We start from the raw sequence: 15,083 nt of genomic DNA, 5'->3' as shown, positions 1-15,083 counted from the left end.
TTTTTTGAAGAAGTTAATAAACATGTGGATAAAGGTGAACCGGTAGATGTAGTATACTTGGATTTTCAGAAGGTGTTTGACAAAGTTCCTCATGAGAGGCTTCTAGGAAAAGTAAAAAATCATGGGATAGGTGGCGGTGTCCTTTCTTGGATTACAAACTGGTTAAAAGACAGGAAACAGAGAGGATTAAATGGACAATTTTCTCAGTGGAAGGGAGTGGGCAGTGGAGTGCCTCAGGGATCTGTATTGGGACCCTTACTTTTCAATATATTTATAAATGATCTGGAAAGAAATAGGACGAGTGAGGTAATCAAATTTACAGATGATACAAAATTGTTCAGAGTAGTTAAATCACAAGCAGATTGTGATAAATTGCAGGAAGACCTTGTGAGTCTGGAGAATTGGGCATTGAAATAGATTAAATTTAATGTGGATAAGTGCAAGGTGATGCATATAGGGAAAAATAACCCATGCTATAGTTACACAATGTTAGGTTGATATTAGGAGCTACCACCCAAGAAAGATCTAGGCGTCATAGTGGATAACACATTGAAATCATCAGTTCAGTGTGCTGTGGCAGTCAAAAAAGCAAACAGAAAGTTGGGAATTATTAGAAAGGGAATGGTGAATAAAACAGAAAATGTCATAATGCCTCAGTATCACTCCATGGTGAGACCGCACTTTGAATACTGTGTACAATTCTGGTCGCAGCATCTCAAAAAAGATATAATTGCGATGGAGAAGGTACAGAGAAGGGCAACCAAAATGATAAAGGGGATGGAACAGCTCCCATATGAGGAAAGACTAAAGAGGTTAGGACTTTTCAGCTTGGAGAAGAGACGGCTGAGGGGGGATATGATAGAGGTGAAAAAAATCATGAGAGGTCTAGAACAGGTTAATGTGAATCAGTTATTTACTCTTTCAGATAATAGAAGGACTAGGAGGCACTCCATTAATTTAGCATGTGGCACATTTAAAACTAATTGGAGAAGGTTATTTTTCACTCAACACACAATAAAACTTTGGAATTTGCCAGTGGATGTGGTTAGTGCAGTTAGTATAGCTGTGTTTAAAAAAGGATTGGATAAGTTCTTGGAGGAGAAGTCCATTACCTGCTATTAATTAAGTTGACTTAGAAAATAGCCACTGCTATTACTAACATAAGAACATGCCATTCTGGGTCAGACCAAGGGTCCATCAAGCCCAGCATCCTGTTTCCAACAGAGGCCAAAACCAGGCCACAAGAACCTGGCAAGTACCCAAAAACTGAGTCTATTCCATGCTACTGTTGCTAGTTATAACAGTGGCTATTTTCTAAGACAATTAATAGCAGGTAATGGACTTCTCCTCTAAGAACTTATCCAATCCTTTTTTAAACACAGCTACACTAACTGCACTAACCACATCCTCTGGCAACAAATTCCAGAGTTTGTGCATTGAGTGAAAAATAACCTTCTCCGATTAGTTTTAAATGTGTTACTTGCTAACTTCATGGAGTGCCACCTAGTCTTTTTATTTCTGAAAGAGCAAATAAATGATCGGCAGCGCGAGCTGCTCTCGTGCCGCCGATGGCAACCAGGGAAGAGGCGAGCAGCGGCGGACGTGATGGGGGGGGAGAGGGGTGGGTGTCGTACACGGGGGGGGGAGGGATAGGCGGTTGCGGCAGTGAATATAGGCGCAGTGATTTGAATCGCTGTGCACCCATTGGCGGGAGGCTCCTCTGCCTGCCAGGATGCAGCAAAGGGCTTGCTAGATGGACCCAGCCGGCTGAGGAGCAGAACGCGAGGGTTTGGCGTCGTGGGCTAAGTTAGCGCTAATCAAATAATGTAATTAAAGAAATCTAATAAGATAGGTAGGAAGAAACCTCTTCTCAAGGGTGTGCGGCTTCCTGGGTTGTAGGTATGCAGAGGCAAGATAAGGAGTCAAGGGTTCCTGCAAGGGCCGTTTCTCACACAGCCTTGGCGCCCCCCCCCCCCCCCCTGCAGATTTCTCCTCCCTCATCTCCCGCGGTCTTTGGAGAAAGCGGGCCTGCTGTACTTCTCCGGAGCTGGACTGCCAGGAGATCTCCTTCCTTGCGGGGGATAGTTTTTCAACGTCCCCCACCCCCCCTGCCGTCCAGTGCACTCCACCCCACCCCCACCCCCGTTCCATCTGAAGCCTACCCCCTGCGGTCTGGGTAAGGGCAGGCCTGGTAGGGTCGGAGCAAAAGCAAGGCTCCTGCTGTCAAAGCCAGCAGTATCTGCCAGCCTTTGAGTGTGCCTGCGGCTTTAGGTGCCTTGGTGGTTGGGGGTGACAATGCTTCTGGGAGAGGGCATATCCCTGCAGCGCGTTTTGGAAGCCCCATAGGAAAGAGAGGAAAGGAGCCTAGGAAGACGGCGAGGGGACCCAAGACAGCGGGTACAGGCATGCGCGGGCCGGCAAGCATACGAAGTGAAGGTGAAGCGGATCCAGCAGCAAAGAGATTGGGAGGAGGGTGGAGATGACGGAAGAGGCATCACCACGACGAGGCAGCACTGCTACCGGTATGCAGGTGGGAATGCCCCCTCTTTTTCCATACGGGTATCAGGGATATTGGAGGTGGAGTGCGGAGAAGGGGTGTCCAATATGGTACGGGGACTTATCTTTGGATGATGGGGTTTTGTTTGTGACAAGGGTTGGTGAGGTTGGGGCAGGGGAGGGGTCAAGCAGGCTGGTGGTAGGGAGGGAGGCGGGACCAGGGTCAGAGGGATTAAGGAGGTAGGAAGTGCAGGGGGCCATCAGAAGAGAGGTACTGTGGCTGGTGTGTCTGTTTTCACAGGTACCGAGAGACCAGCAGTTCCGGGAACTTCGCAGCAAGAAGCCTGGAGGGAAGGATGACGCATGGGGAAAGAGCGGAGTACCGACAGTAGATAGAACGCTGGAGGAGAGGGGGGGAGTTTCACAGGAGATGGAGCAGGTGAATTGGAGGAAACAAGGATAATCGAGCAGACAGGAAAAGAGTCGGGCATGATTCTTCAGATTCGGATTCTAGCTCGACATCGTCCTTGTCTACATCATCGAGCGAGTCAGCGGGGAGGAGATATGCTAAGGCTAGTCAGGGCCCGAGGCAGGATATGGGACATCCAGCTCTGCGTCATTGTCAGAATTGTGGGAGGAAGTTCCCAGGAAGCTTCAAACGCGCATAAGAAAACGCAAGTACGTTAATATATTTATATTGCTGGAAGGCAGGAGGGGCAGAGGGAAAGATAAGAAGGGGAAGAAAAAGGGGAAAGGAGACACGAGGACCTAAAGTTGCCAAAAACATTTTAAATTAGGTACGTGGGTTTTTAAGGTTGGCTAGTGTTGTAGGGCACTTTGAGCCGGTGCAATACGGGCCGCTATTAGCTTATGCGGATAGCATACTGGGGGCTTACAAAGATTACGAAGGTTGGGCCTGGCTCTACTATGATGAAAAGTTTAAAGACAAAATGGCGGGAAATAGACATATGTCCTAGGGTACTCAGGATATTAATCTATGGTTAACCCAGATGACGAATAAAGGGGCAGGAAGAGAAAGAGGTGCAGTCGGGGAGGAGGACGGCAACTCGGGGCGGCTAATGTGAGCACCGGGGGTGGATTGCAGAGTTCCTTTTGAGGTATCGAGAACATTAAAGCGGGAGGGGGTAACAAATTGGCAGGGGGAGGAGCAGATGTGTGCCGGTGTTTTAATAAAGCCACATGTTTGTTTCCCGAATGCAAGTTCAGGCATGCTTGCAGCTCCTGCGGAGGATAACACCCAGCCAGCAAATGTCCTAAAGGGCAAGGAGGTGTTACGCGAAAAGGAAACTAGTATAGGGGTCAGAATTGATAAGGCGATTTTGCCAATTGTAGTATTGCGGTTGTGTAGAGAATTAAAGGGATATCCTGATAGGAGGGCAGCTGGGTTTTTAGAAGTGGTTTTAGAAAGGGCTTTAGAATACCTTATGACGGACCAGGGGAAGGGGGGGGGGCGGGTATTAAATGTGAGGTCTGCAATTAAGAAGGAAGTGGTAAAGGAAAAATTGAGGACGGAAATTTTGCTAGGGCGAGTTGCGGGGCCGTTCCATGAACCACTATTTTAAAAAATGCATCTTTCTCCATTAGCAGTTATACCCAAGAAGGCGCTAGGTAAGTATCGCTTGATCTTGAACCTGTCCTTCCCACAGGGGTCAGCGGTGAATGATTTCATCCCCAAAGATGCATGTTCGGTGCGTTATGCCTCATTTGACAAGGCATTGGATTTAGTCTTGAGAGCAGGTAGAGCGGCGTTAATGGCCCAAACTGGCATTGAGTCGGTGTTTCGCTTGCTTCCGATACATCCGGAGAGTATGCCATTGTTAGGGCTTTCATTTGAAGGGCTATATTATGTGGATTGGTGTTTACCCATGGGTTGCGCGATATCGTGTGCGTATTTTGAGGCTTTTAGTACATTTGTGCAATGGGTCACAGAACAACTCACGAAGTGCCCAAGCATGATGCATTACTTGAATGATTTTTTATTTGTGGGGCCGGGGCAGTCACAACAATGTCTGGAGTAGTTAGTAGGTTTCATGGAAGTGTTAAGGAGGTTGGGTGTACCAATTGCTCAGGACAAGAAAGAAGGACCGTGTACTAGGTTAACCTTTTTGGGCATAGAAATTGACTCCGTGGACATGGTGTCACGTTTACCGGAGGAAAAGCTTCAGAAGTTGAAAAAGCTAGTGATGCTGGTAAGGGGGGGGGGCAAGGAACGTTACCTTGAGGCAGATGTAGTCCTTGATAGGATCGCTTAACTTTGCTTGTAGAGTCACCCCGATGGGGAGGGCGTTTATCAGGCGTTTGTTGGCATCAACAGCTGGAGTGAGGGCCAGGCACCATTTTATAAGGGTGACCAAAGGGATCAAAGAAGAATTGGGGACATGGGAGAAGTTTTTGGAAACTTTTAACAGGGTGCGAATTATACCAGAGAAAAAGACCTAATTTTGACCTGGAATTGTTCTCCGATGCCGCAGGTGCATATGGCTTCGGAGTCTACTTTCAAGGGCAGTGGTGTGCGGAACCATGGCCCAAAGTATGGGCAGAAGAGAGCATGACTCAGAATATCATGTTCCTCGAATTATTTCCCATAGTAGTGGCACTTGAGATATGAGGGGAGCAACTCAGCAACAGGCGGGTGGTTTTTTGGTCTGACAATATGGGGGTTGTACAAGTAATTAACAGGTTATCGGCGAAATGTTTAAGGGTGGCGGCATTGTTGCGAGAGTTAGTTTATGCTTAAAAAGGAACATCACAATTAGAGCAAAACCCGTCCCAGGGGTACATAATGTCACTAAAGAGTGTGGAGGGTAGAGAATGAAAATACAGGGTAATGCAGATGAGAATGATTTTTTTTTTTTTATTTTATTTTTCTAATTTTCAAGATTACAGCAAGTGTTAACTTACTACAGAAAAAAAATGCAATATGTACAATCTTTAACATAATTTTACAAGAAATTTCTCTTACATCATCGCATTTACATATTGCATTAAACAACAAAAGAAATATATCAATGGGGACAGTAACCACAGGAAGTATAAGACAAAACAATATATTATTGCATGTAACCAGCCTAACGTAGTAGAAGATTACCGTATATTTTAATCCTCGTCTATGGCACTATTACGGAAGGAGATATAACCTTCCTAGCATTGATAAATGACTTCAACTGCTCAGGGTATTGGAAAGCAAATATGTCTTTTGCAGACCTAACAAGACATTTACATGGGTATTTTAAAACATAGGAAAAACCAAGTGCAATTACTTGCGGTCGCATTGCAAGAAACTCACGTCTCCTGCTTTGTGTAATGGGTGCATAATCTGGGAAAACACGTATTGAAGTCCCCCTAAATTGAACCAAAATATTTTTAAAGTACCGTTTCATTATTTCATTAATATCTTTTTCGGCTATAAAAGATACCATTAAAGTAGCTGTTTCATAGAATTCCATAGCAGAATCCTCCAGAAATCTAGTTAGATTCCCTTCATTCACATTAACATTTAATTGCAAGGCTTCTTTATTTTTATTTGACTTTGGTAGATAATACAATTTATTTATCAGAGGGATTTCTCCCTCTTGAAATTTTAAATTCTCTGCAAGATATTTTTTCAATGTAATATATGGCAGTTCACCAACAATTTTCGGAAAGTTCAGGAATCTCAGATTTAAATGTCTGGAATAGTTCTCCATGGATTCAAGCCTCCTTGAGACCATAGTGATATCCTTTATAATCTTCACATTACATTCCTGTGTTTTCTTTACATCAGCCTCCATTACTAGCAATTTTGGTTTTATTTCCTCAATCTGATTTTCACATATCTCCACTTTATGTTCTATAATTTCCATATTATCCTGGTAGTTTCCGATCGAATTGACCAACGCCACCATTATGTCCCAAATTGCCTCTAGTGTTATTTTATCTGGTTTGGGCGGCATTGAAAAACGGGGTTTCAGTGAAGACTCACCCGCTTTTAATACCGGCGATATTCCGGCCAGTTGATTTCCCCCTTGTGTTGTAACAAACGCACTCCTTAAACTTTCTGCATCCTCTCTCCGAATCGGGGTTGATACGGGGGGCTCCTCGATATCCTCCGCCCCTGATGTACCGGGGATTGCTGAAAGTTGTTTCGGCTGCCAACGCCCTCTGACCTCCCTGCGCTGCTTCCAACAGAGCCACTTCCTGTGTCTGTGGTTCAGCGGTCTCCGGGCGGGGGGGGGGGGAAGAGCAATTTCGGGCCTCCGAGGATCTGGGGGGCTAAGAGTCACCTCTCCTGGAAAGGCTATCGCTTCCTCGGTAGCACTTTCAACGGAGTTCGCTCCCCCACTCTCCTGGTCCTTCACAGTCGTGTAGGCGTGCGAAGAGCCCCGGGACACGCGTAAGTCCCGGGTTTTTTTTAAGGGGGTGTGTCGGGGGCGGGGCCGAATGACGGGGCGTGGTCGAGGCCTCTGGACCAGCCCCCGGGTCGGATGACGGCGCGCCAGCAGTCCGCTTCTAGCAGGTGTAAATCGAGGGAGAAAGGTAAGGGGGGGGTTTAGATAGGGCCGGGGGGGTGGGTTAGGTAGGGGAAGGGAGGGGAAGGTGAGGGGAGGGTGAAAGAAAGTTCCCTCCGAGGCCGCTCCGATTTCGGAGCGGCCTCGGAGGGAACGGAGGCAGGCTGCGCGGCTCGGCGCGCGCAGGCTGCCCAAAATCGGCAGCCTTGTGCGCGCCGATCCAGGATTTTATAAGATATGCGCGGCTATGCGCGTATCTTATAAAATCCTGCGTACTTTTGTTTGCGCCTGCTGCGCGAACAAAAGTACGCGATCGCGCTCTTTTTTAAAATCTACCCCACAAATTAGTAGATGGGTTGTGCAACAAGGAGGATTCTGGGTTAGGCACGAATGGGCCTGGGAGATAGGGCAGGGGTTATTTAGAAGTGACGGGTTCCATTTATCGGATGTAGGAATCGATTTATTCAATAATGCCTTGCAAGAAGGACTAGAAAGTGTAATTACAAAGTAAAGGGCCACAGTGGGGGAACAAGGTTGACCCCCAGTCATCCTTGTTTGTGGCGGTAAACCCGAGCCCAAGTTCTGTTTGTAATAATGTATTGTAAAATGATAATGGGGGGGGGGGGGGAGGAGGAGTCCCGTGTAGTTGGGGGTCTGCTACACGGGACGGCCGGTGAGCGACGGGGCTAAGCTCAAGTCTGAAGCTTACCCTCGCTGGGACGAGGCGGGGTAAGCTACGGGAGGGGGGGGGGGGGTCCTACTCCTTATGCCTTACCATTGGGACGTGGTGGTTGAGGTGGATAAGGAGGCAAATAAGGAAAGGGGCGGGGGGGGGTTGAATTACGTTAGCTGTAAGGACTCGGGTTAATAATAATAAACTGCGGCTTTTTATAATGCCATTAAGTGTCTGTGTTTATTGCTGTGACAGAAGGGAGCCAAGAGATGAGCTCATATCCCTGAGTTACTGATTCACATTAACCCGTTCTAGACCCCTCATGATTTTAAACACCTCTATCATATTCCCCCCCTCAGTCGTCTCTTCGCCAAGCTGAAAAGTTCTAACCTCTTTAGTCTTTCTTCATTCCCTTTTCATTCCCTTTATTATTCTGGTCACTCTTCTCTGTATCTTCTCCATCGCAATTATATCTTTTTTGAGATGCGGCGACCAGAATGGTACACAGTATTCACGGTGCGGTCTCACCATGGAGTGATACAGAGGCATTATGACATTTTCTGTTTTATTCACCATTCCCTTTCTAATAATTCCCAACTTTCTGTTTGCTTTTTTGACTGCTGCAGCACACTGTACCGACGATTTCAATGTGTTATCCACTATGACGCCTAGATCTTTCTTGGGTGGTAGCTCCTAATATGAACCTAACATTGTGTAACTATAGCATGGGTTATTTTTCCCTATATGCATCACCTTGCACTTATCCACATTAAATTTCATCTGCTATTTGGATGCCCAATTTTCCAGTCTCACAAGGTCTTCCTGCAATTTATCACAATCTGCTTGTGATTTAACTACTCTGAACAATTTTGTATCTGCAAATTTGATTACCTCACTTGTCGTATTTCTTTCCAGATCATTTATAAATATATTGAAAAGTACGGGTCCCAATACAGATCCCTGAGGCACTCCACTGCCCACTCCACTCCACTGAGAAAATTGTCCATTTAATCCTACTCTCTGTTTTATGTCTTTTAGCCGGTTTGTAATCCACGAAAGGACATTGCCACCTATCCCATGACTTTTTTAACTTTTACTAGAAGCCTCTCATGAGGAACTTTGTCAAACGCCTTCTGAAAATCCAAATATACTATATCTACCGGTTCACCTTTATCTACATGTTTATTAAATCCTTCAAAAAAGTGAAGCAGATTTGTGAGGCAAGACTTGCCTTGGGTAAAGTCATGCTGACTTTGTTCCATTAAACCATGTCTTTCTATATGTTCTGTGATTTTTATATTTAGAACACTTTCCATTATTTTTCCTGGCACTCAAGTCAGGCTAACTGGTCTGTAGTTTCCCGGATCGCTACTGGAGCCCTTTTTAAATATTAGGGTTGCATTAGCCACCTTCCAGTCTTCAGGTTCAATGGATGATTTTAATGATAGGTTACACATTTTTACTAATAGGTCTGAAATTTCATTTTTTAGTTCCTTCAGAACCCTGGGGTGTATACCATCTGGTCCCGGTGATTTACTACTCTTCAGTTTGTCAATCAGGCCTACCACATCTTCTAGGTTCACTGTGATTTGGTTGAGTCCATCTGAATCATTACCCATGAAAACCTTCTCTGATATGGGTATCTCCCCAACATCCTCTTCAGTAAACACTGAAGCAAAAAAATCATTTAATCTTTCCACGATGGCCTTATCTTCTCTAATTGCCCCTTTAACCCCTCGATCATCTAACGGTCCAACTGACTCCCTCACAGGCTTTCAGCTTTGGATATATTTTAAAACGTTTTTACTGTGAGTTTTTGCCTCTACGACCAAGTTCTTTTCAAATTCTCTCTTAGCCTGTCTTATCAAACTTGCCAACGCTTATGCTTTATCCTATTTTCTTCTGTTAGATCCTTCTTCCAAGTTTTGAATGAAGATCTTTTGGCTAAAATAGCTTCTTTCTCCTCCCCTTATAACCATGCCGGTGATCGTTTTGCCTTCTTTCCACCTTTCTTAATGTATGGACTACATCTGGACTGTGCTTCTAGGATGGTATTTTTTAACAATGACCATGCCTCTTGCACACTTTTTACCTTTGTAGCTGCTACTTTCAGTTTTTTTCTAACTATTTTTCTCATTTTATCAAAGTTTCCCTTTTGAAAGTTTAGCACGAGAGCCGTGGATTTGCTTACTGTCCCCCTTCCAGTCATTAATTCAAATTTGATCATATTATGATCACTATTGCCAAGCGGACCCACCACCATTACCTCTCTCACCGAATCCTGTGCTCCATTGAGAATTAGATCTAAAATTGCTGCCTCTATTCTCAGTTCCTGAACCAATTGCTGCATAAAGCTTATTCCATCCAGGAATTTTATCTCTCTGGCATGTCCCGATGGTACATTTACCCAGTCAGTATTGGGGTAATTGAAATCTCCCATTATTACCGCACTACCAATTTGGTTAGCTTGCTTAATTTCTCTTAGCATTTCACTGTCTGTCTCACCATCTTGACCAGGTGGATGGTAGTATACCCCTATCACAATAGTCTTCCCCTACACACAAGGGATTTCTATCCTTAAAGATTCAATTGTGCATTCAGTCTCAAGCAGGATGTTTATCCTGTTGGACTCTATGCCATCCCGGACATAAAGTGCCACACTGCCTCCTGTGCACCTCTCTGTCATTGCGATATAATTTGTACCCCGGTATAGCACTGTCCCATTGGTTATCCTCCTTCCACCATGTCTCTGAGATGCCAATTAAGTCTATGTCATCATTCACTGCTACCTAATACAACAAAGCACCAAAGAATATTTTTTGGGGAGTTCTACTATATTAATCAATTCACACTCAATCTCCCCTTATAAATTATTTTTATATTCAATCTATAGACGCTGTATTGCTCACACACTGTGAGTCATCTCATTCAAAACACCACAATTATTCACTAAGAGGCAATTGGGCCTAAATTGTGACCCGAATTTGCCTCGCTGTTTAAATTGAAAGAAAAATTTATGAAAGATGGAGGAAGGGTTTCATATATATGAGTTTAAACCCCCGCCAGGGTGGACTCAATTTATGTGAATATAATCATAAACCAAACCTCCTCCATCCGATATTTTTGAAAAAATATGTGCAACCAGTTCAAACACCTGTGTACATTTTTTTGGTGTGATTTTTCACTTTTTCTTTTTCTTTCTAAATGTCATGAACAATTGACTTCACCAAACAATTTTAAAAGTCCCGACTTATCTGGTAAAAGTTGACAACCCGACGTAGCCACGTTTCTGGTCCACAAACGGACCTTTCCTCAGGGGATATTATTCTATTTCATAATCAGTCGGTGTACCCAAGTCTTCTATGATGTTAAAGTATCTTTTTCAAGAAGACGCCATGATGCGCTCATATCTGTTGAACAGTGGCAGTAGTGAGCTGGAAGTAGCCCAGTTGGGCTTGTAGTCCCTCAGGCTCTGGAACAGCAATCCCAATAGCTGTGCTGTAATAGAGAGAACTGAGATCGTGAGTAGTAGCAGGATATGCAGAGTTCAGGAACAGAGCCTCGTTGGTAATGTACTCACGCAGCGGTCTCTCAGTGTGGAGCACAGGAACTGGAGTAAAGGCAGGCCCTCGAGGAGCGAGTACCTGGTTCCAGGAAATAGCTCTGAGAGGCAGAGATAGTAACTCACAGATGTTATAGGCAGCGGTGTCTTCATGGCAGAAGTGGAGTCCAAGCAGCGAGTCCAGGAACATGGGCCCTTGAGCGAGTAGCGGTTCCAGATTGCGACCTGAAAGATAAGAAGAGAGAGAGGCCCCCGAGGAGCGGGTACCCCAAATAGAGTAGGTCCGGAGGAGGCAGAGTTGCAAGGTACGGAGAGTGAATCCCATCCAATGGAAACCTGTATCGTAACCTTTGCTAACTCAATTAGCTAGCAATCGCATAGGCCTTTTATATCCTGGATGCATGACGTCATCACAGGGGGACGGCCCTGAGGTTCACGCCACTGAAGGTACTTGAAGTAGGGCCGCGCACGCCCTAAGGTAGGTGAACAGCATGGCTGGAGGCAGCACCCACGCCAGTCCGGGAACGCCGGAGAGGACAGCAGGCAGACCCGTGGCAGCCAAACATCCGTCAACCACAGGAGGAGTTGCCAGAGAGGTAAGGAGGGTGGAGTGGAGTCGTCAGGCAGCGACAGTCATAACAGTTCCTTACAAAACTGAATCTCTCTTCCTTGCACCATTGTCTCATCCATGCATTGAGACTCCGGAGCTCTGCCTGCCTCTGGGGACCTGTGCGTGGAACAGGGAGCATTTCAGAGAATGCTACCCTGGAGGTTCTAGATTTAAGCTTTCTACCTAAGAGCCTAAATTTGGCTTCCAGAACCTTCCTCCTACATTTTCCTATGTCGTCGGTCCCCACATGTACCACGACAGCTGGCTCCTCCCCAGCATGGTCTAAAATCCTATCTAGGTGACGCGCGAGGTCCGCCACCTTCGCATCAGGTAGGCATGTTACCAGGTGAACCTCACACCCACCAGCCACCCAGCTGTCTACAGTCCTAATAATCGAATCACCAACTATGACGGCCGACCTAACCCTTCCCTCCTGGGCAGTAGGCCTTGGAGACAAATCCTTGGTGCGAAAAGACAATGCACCACCTGGAGAGCAAGGTCCTTGCTACATGATCCTTTCCTGCTGCACAGGTTGATGCTCTCCGATCATGGGACCTTCTTCCTCCAAGGCAGCACCAGGGCTACCAGTCTGAAGTTGGGACTTGGCTACTATGTCCCTGAAGGTCTCATCTATATAACTGTCTGCCTCAGCTCCTCCAGGTCTGCCACTCTAGCCTCCAGAGATCAGACTCGTTCTCTGAGAGACAGGAGCTCTTTGCATCGCATGCACATGTACAATTTCTCACCGGCAGGTAAAAAATCATACATGTGACACTCGATGCAAAAGACTGGGAAGCCCCCCTCTTGCTGCTGGACTGCTGCCTTCATCTCAAATTTTTTCAGTTCCTAGTTAAGTTTTAGGTTGTTATGGGAGTAGGAATTGTCTAATTAATGTCCTTTAAATGTATTAGTGAATTCACTAAATGTCTTGTAGTGGCCTACAGGGGAATGATCAAATTCTCAATAAGGGTTTGTTTTTTTTGTGAATGTGGCACCTGCCTGTAAATTAAAGGATGAGCTAGGGGTGTATGGGTGAGGGGTGGGAGGGTTGGGAAACACAAACAATCTAACTTCAGTTAGTCAGCGAGAGTGACTCACTGCTCTCTTGATTAACAAATGTTGGTACCAAATCACACTACGTTAACACCTTTCCAAGGTGAGTGCTGAACTTTTCAACCTTTTTACTTAGGTATACTCTGCTCCTAGCTTATTTCTAGCTTCTGGCTACTTTTTTTTTTTTTTAATATACAAACACTCTAACTTCTGCCTATTAGCTGCCTTACTGACTGACTAATACAAATAGTCTAACTTTTATTTTATTTTATTTAATTTCTTTTACTATACCGATGCTCAAGACTAGGTCTTATCGTACCGGTTTACAATGTAACTGAGGGGAAACCAATTAACATCAAGGTAGAAAGTAAAGTTACATTAAACAGGGAGCGTAAAACCTGGGCAATGGAAGACAGTACAGAATTTAAACTAAGAAACAATTAGAGAGAGATAAATATATAATCAACAAAAACTATAACTTCAGTTTATTCCCTGCCTTACTGTCTATTAAAAGCACAAACACACTAAATAATATTCCCAAATAGTTAACTTTGTCCCAATAGTTTTAAAAAAGAAAATTTCCCAAACAAAAACTTACTGATTCCTTTCAGCCACCAGCAAGGTGATCCTTTCAGTGCTCCCACTAGCAACAGTAACATGGGATAGAATTAGTTTTTGGGAACTTGACAGGTTCTTATGGCCTGGATTGGCCACTGTTGGAAACAGGATGCTGGGCTTGATGGACCCTTGGTCTGACCCAGTATGGCATGTTCTTATGTTCTTACCAGGGGGATGAGCAGGGGAGAGAACAGGGGATGTGAGAAGGGGTGTGTGAGAGAGATCAGGGGGGTTAAGCAGGGGAGTGTAAGAGAGACCGTGGGGGGAGGGGGGGGTAAAAGTAGGGGGTGTGAGAGCAGAGGGGAGGGTGTGTGTGTGAGAGAGAGCAGGGAGAGTGAGTGGGAGGGTGAGCAGGGGGGTCTGAGAGAGATCCAAGGGGCTAAGCAGGGGAGTGAGATAGAGCAGGGGTTTGAGCGGAGGGGAGCTCAGGGGTGTGTGAGAGAGATCAGGGGGATTAGCAGGGGGATGTGAGAGAGACCGGGGAGGGGTGTGAGAGAGAGTTGAGAACAGGGGAGGTGAGAAGGGGTGTTTGAGAGAGAGCAGGGGGAAGGGGGTGTGAGAGGAGAGCAGAACAGGGGAGGTGAGAAGGGGTGTTTGAGAGAGAGCAGGGGGAAGGGGGTGTGAGAGGAGAGCAGAACAGGGGAGGTGAGAGTAGGTGGGGTGAGCAGTGGGGTGTGAGAGAGACCAGGAGGGTTAAGCAGGTGGGGGTGAGAGAGAGAGCAGGGGGTGTGAGAGCAGAAAAGGTGAGAGAGCGCGGGGGGATGGTGGTGGTGAGTAGGGGGGTATGAGAGAGACCAGACCAGGGGGGGAGGGGGGTGAGAGAGTGTGTGTGGGGGGGGGGGGGTGCTTGAGTGTGGCTGCCAGAGAGAGTGAGCCCATATGAGGAGATTGTGAAGGAGTGTGTATGTGTGGGAGAGATTGGGAGCTCGTGTGTATGAAAAAGGGATTATGCTAGTCTGTGTGAAGGGACTGTTACGATTCTGCTTGCAGGCCTAGCTGCGAGCAGCCTCTCTCACCTCCAGCCTGCTTGCTTTGTTGCCGCGCTCTGCGCAGCTGGAGCCGCTGTCACCCGTCCTTGCGGCCAGGAGGCTGCCGACGCTGCTTCCTCCCTTGTAGCCAGGAGGCTTCTGATGTCCTCTCTCCTGTGGCAGGAGCTGCCAACGTCTCTTTTTCATCCCGCGGCCAGGAGGCCGCAGACGCCATTCCTTGTGGCCTGGAGGCCGCCATGAAGCCTTCAGTCTTCGCGGCAGGGAGCCGCTTTCAGTTTCCTCCTCTTGTGGCCGGTGGGCCACTCTGGAGCTCCTCTTCGCGGCCTGGAGGCTGCTGCCAGTGCTTCACGCGGCTGGAGCCACCCTCAGCTTCTCTTCAACGTCTGGAGCCGCCTCCAACGCCTCGGGCCTACTCCTGCTTCAGCTCCTCTTCTCAACATGGCTGCTGTCCCTGGTCCTACCTCCTTAGGTGCGGGGCCGCGCCTCTTCCTTGTATTTAAAGGGCCAGTCCACCTGGCTCCTCCTCATGATGTCATCTTGGGTGTTTCCTCTTCATCCCTACAAAAGGGCTCAG

The sequence above is a fragment of the Rhinatrema bivittatum genome, chromosome 8, assembly GCF_901001135.1.
Source record: "Rhinatrema bivittatum chromosome 8, aRhiBiv1.1, whole genome shotgun sequence".
NCBI lineage: Eukaryota > Metazoa > Chordata > Amphibia > Gymnophiona > Rhinatrematidae > Rhinatrema > Rhinatrema bivittatum.
Note: the sequence above shows the minus strand (reverse complement) of the source record.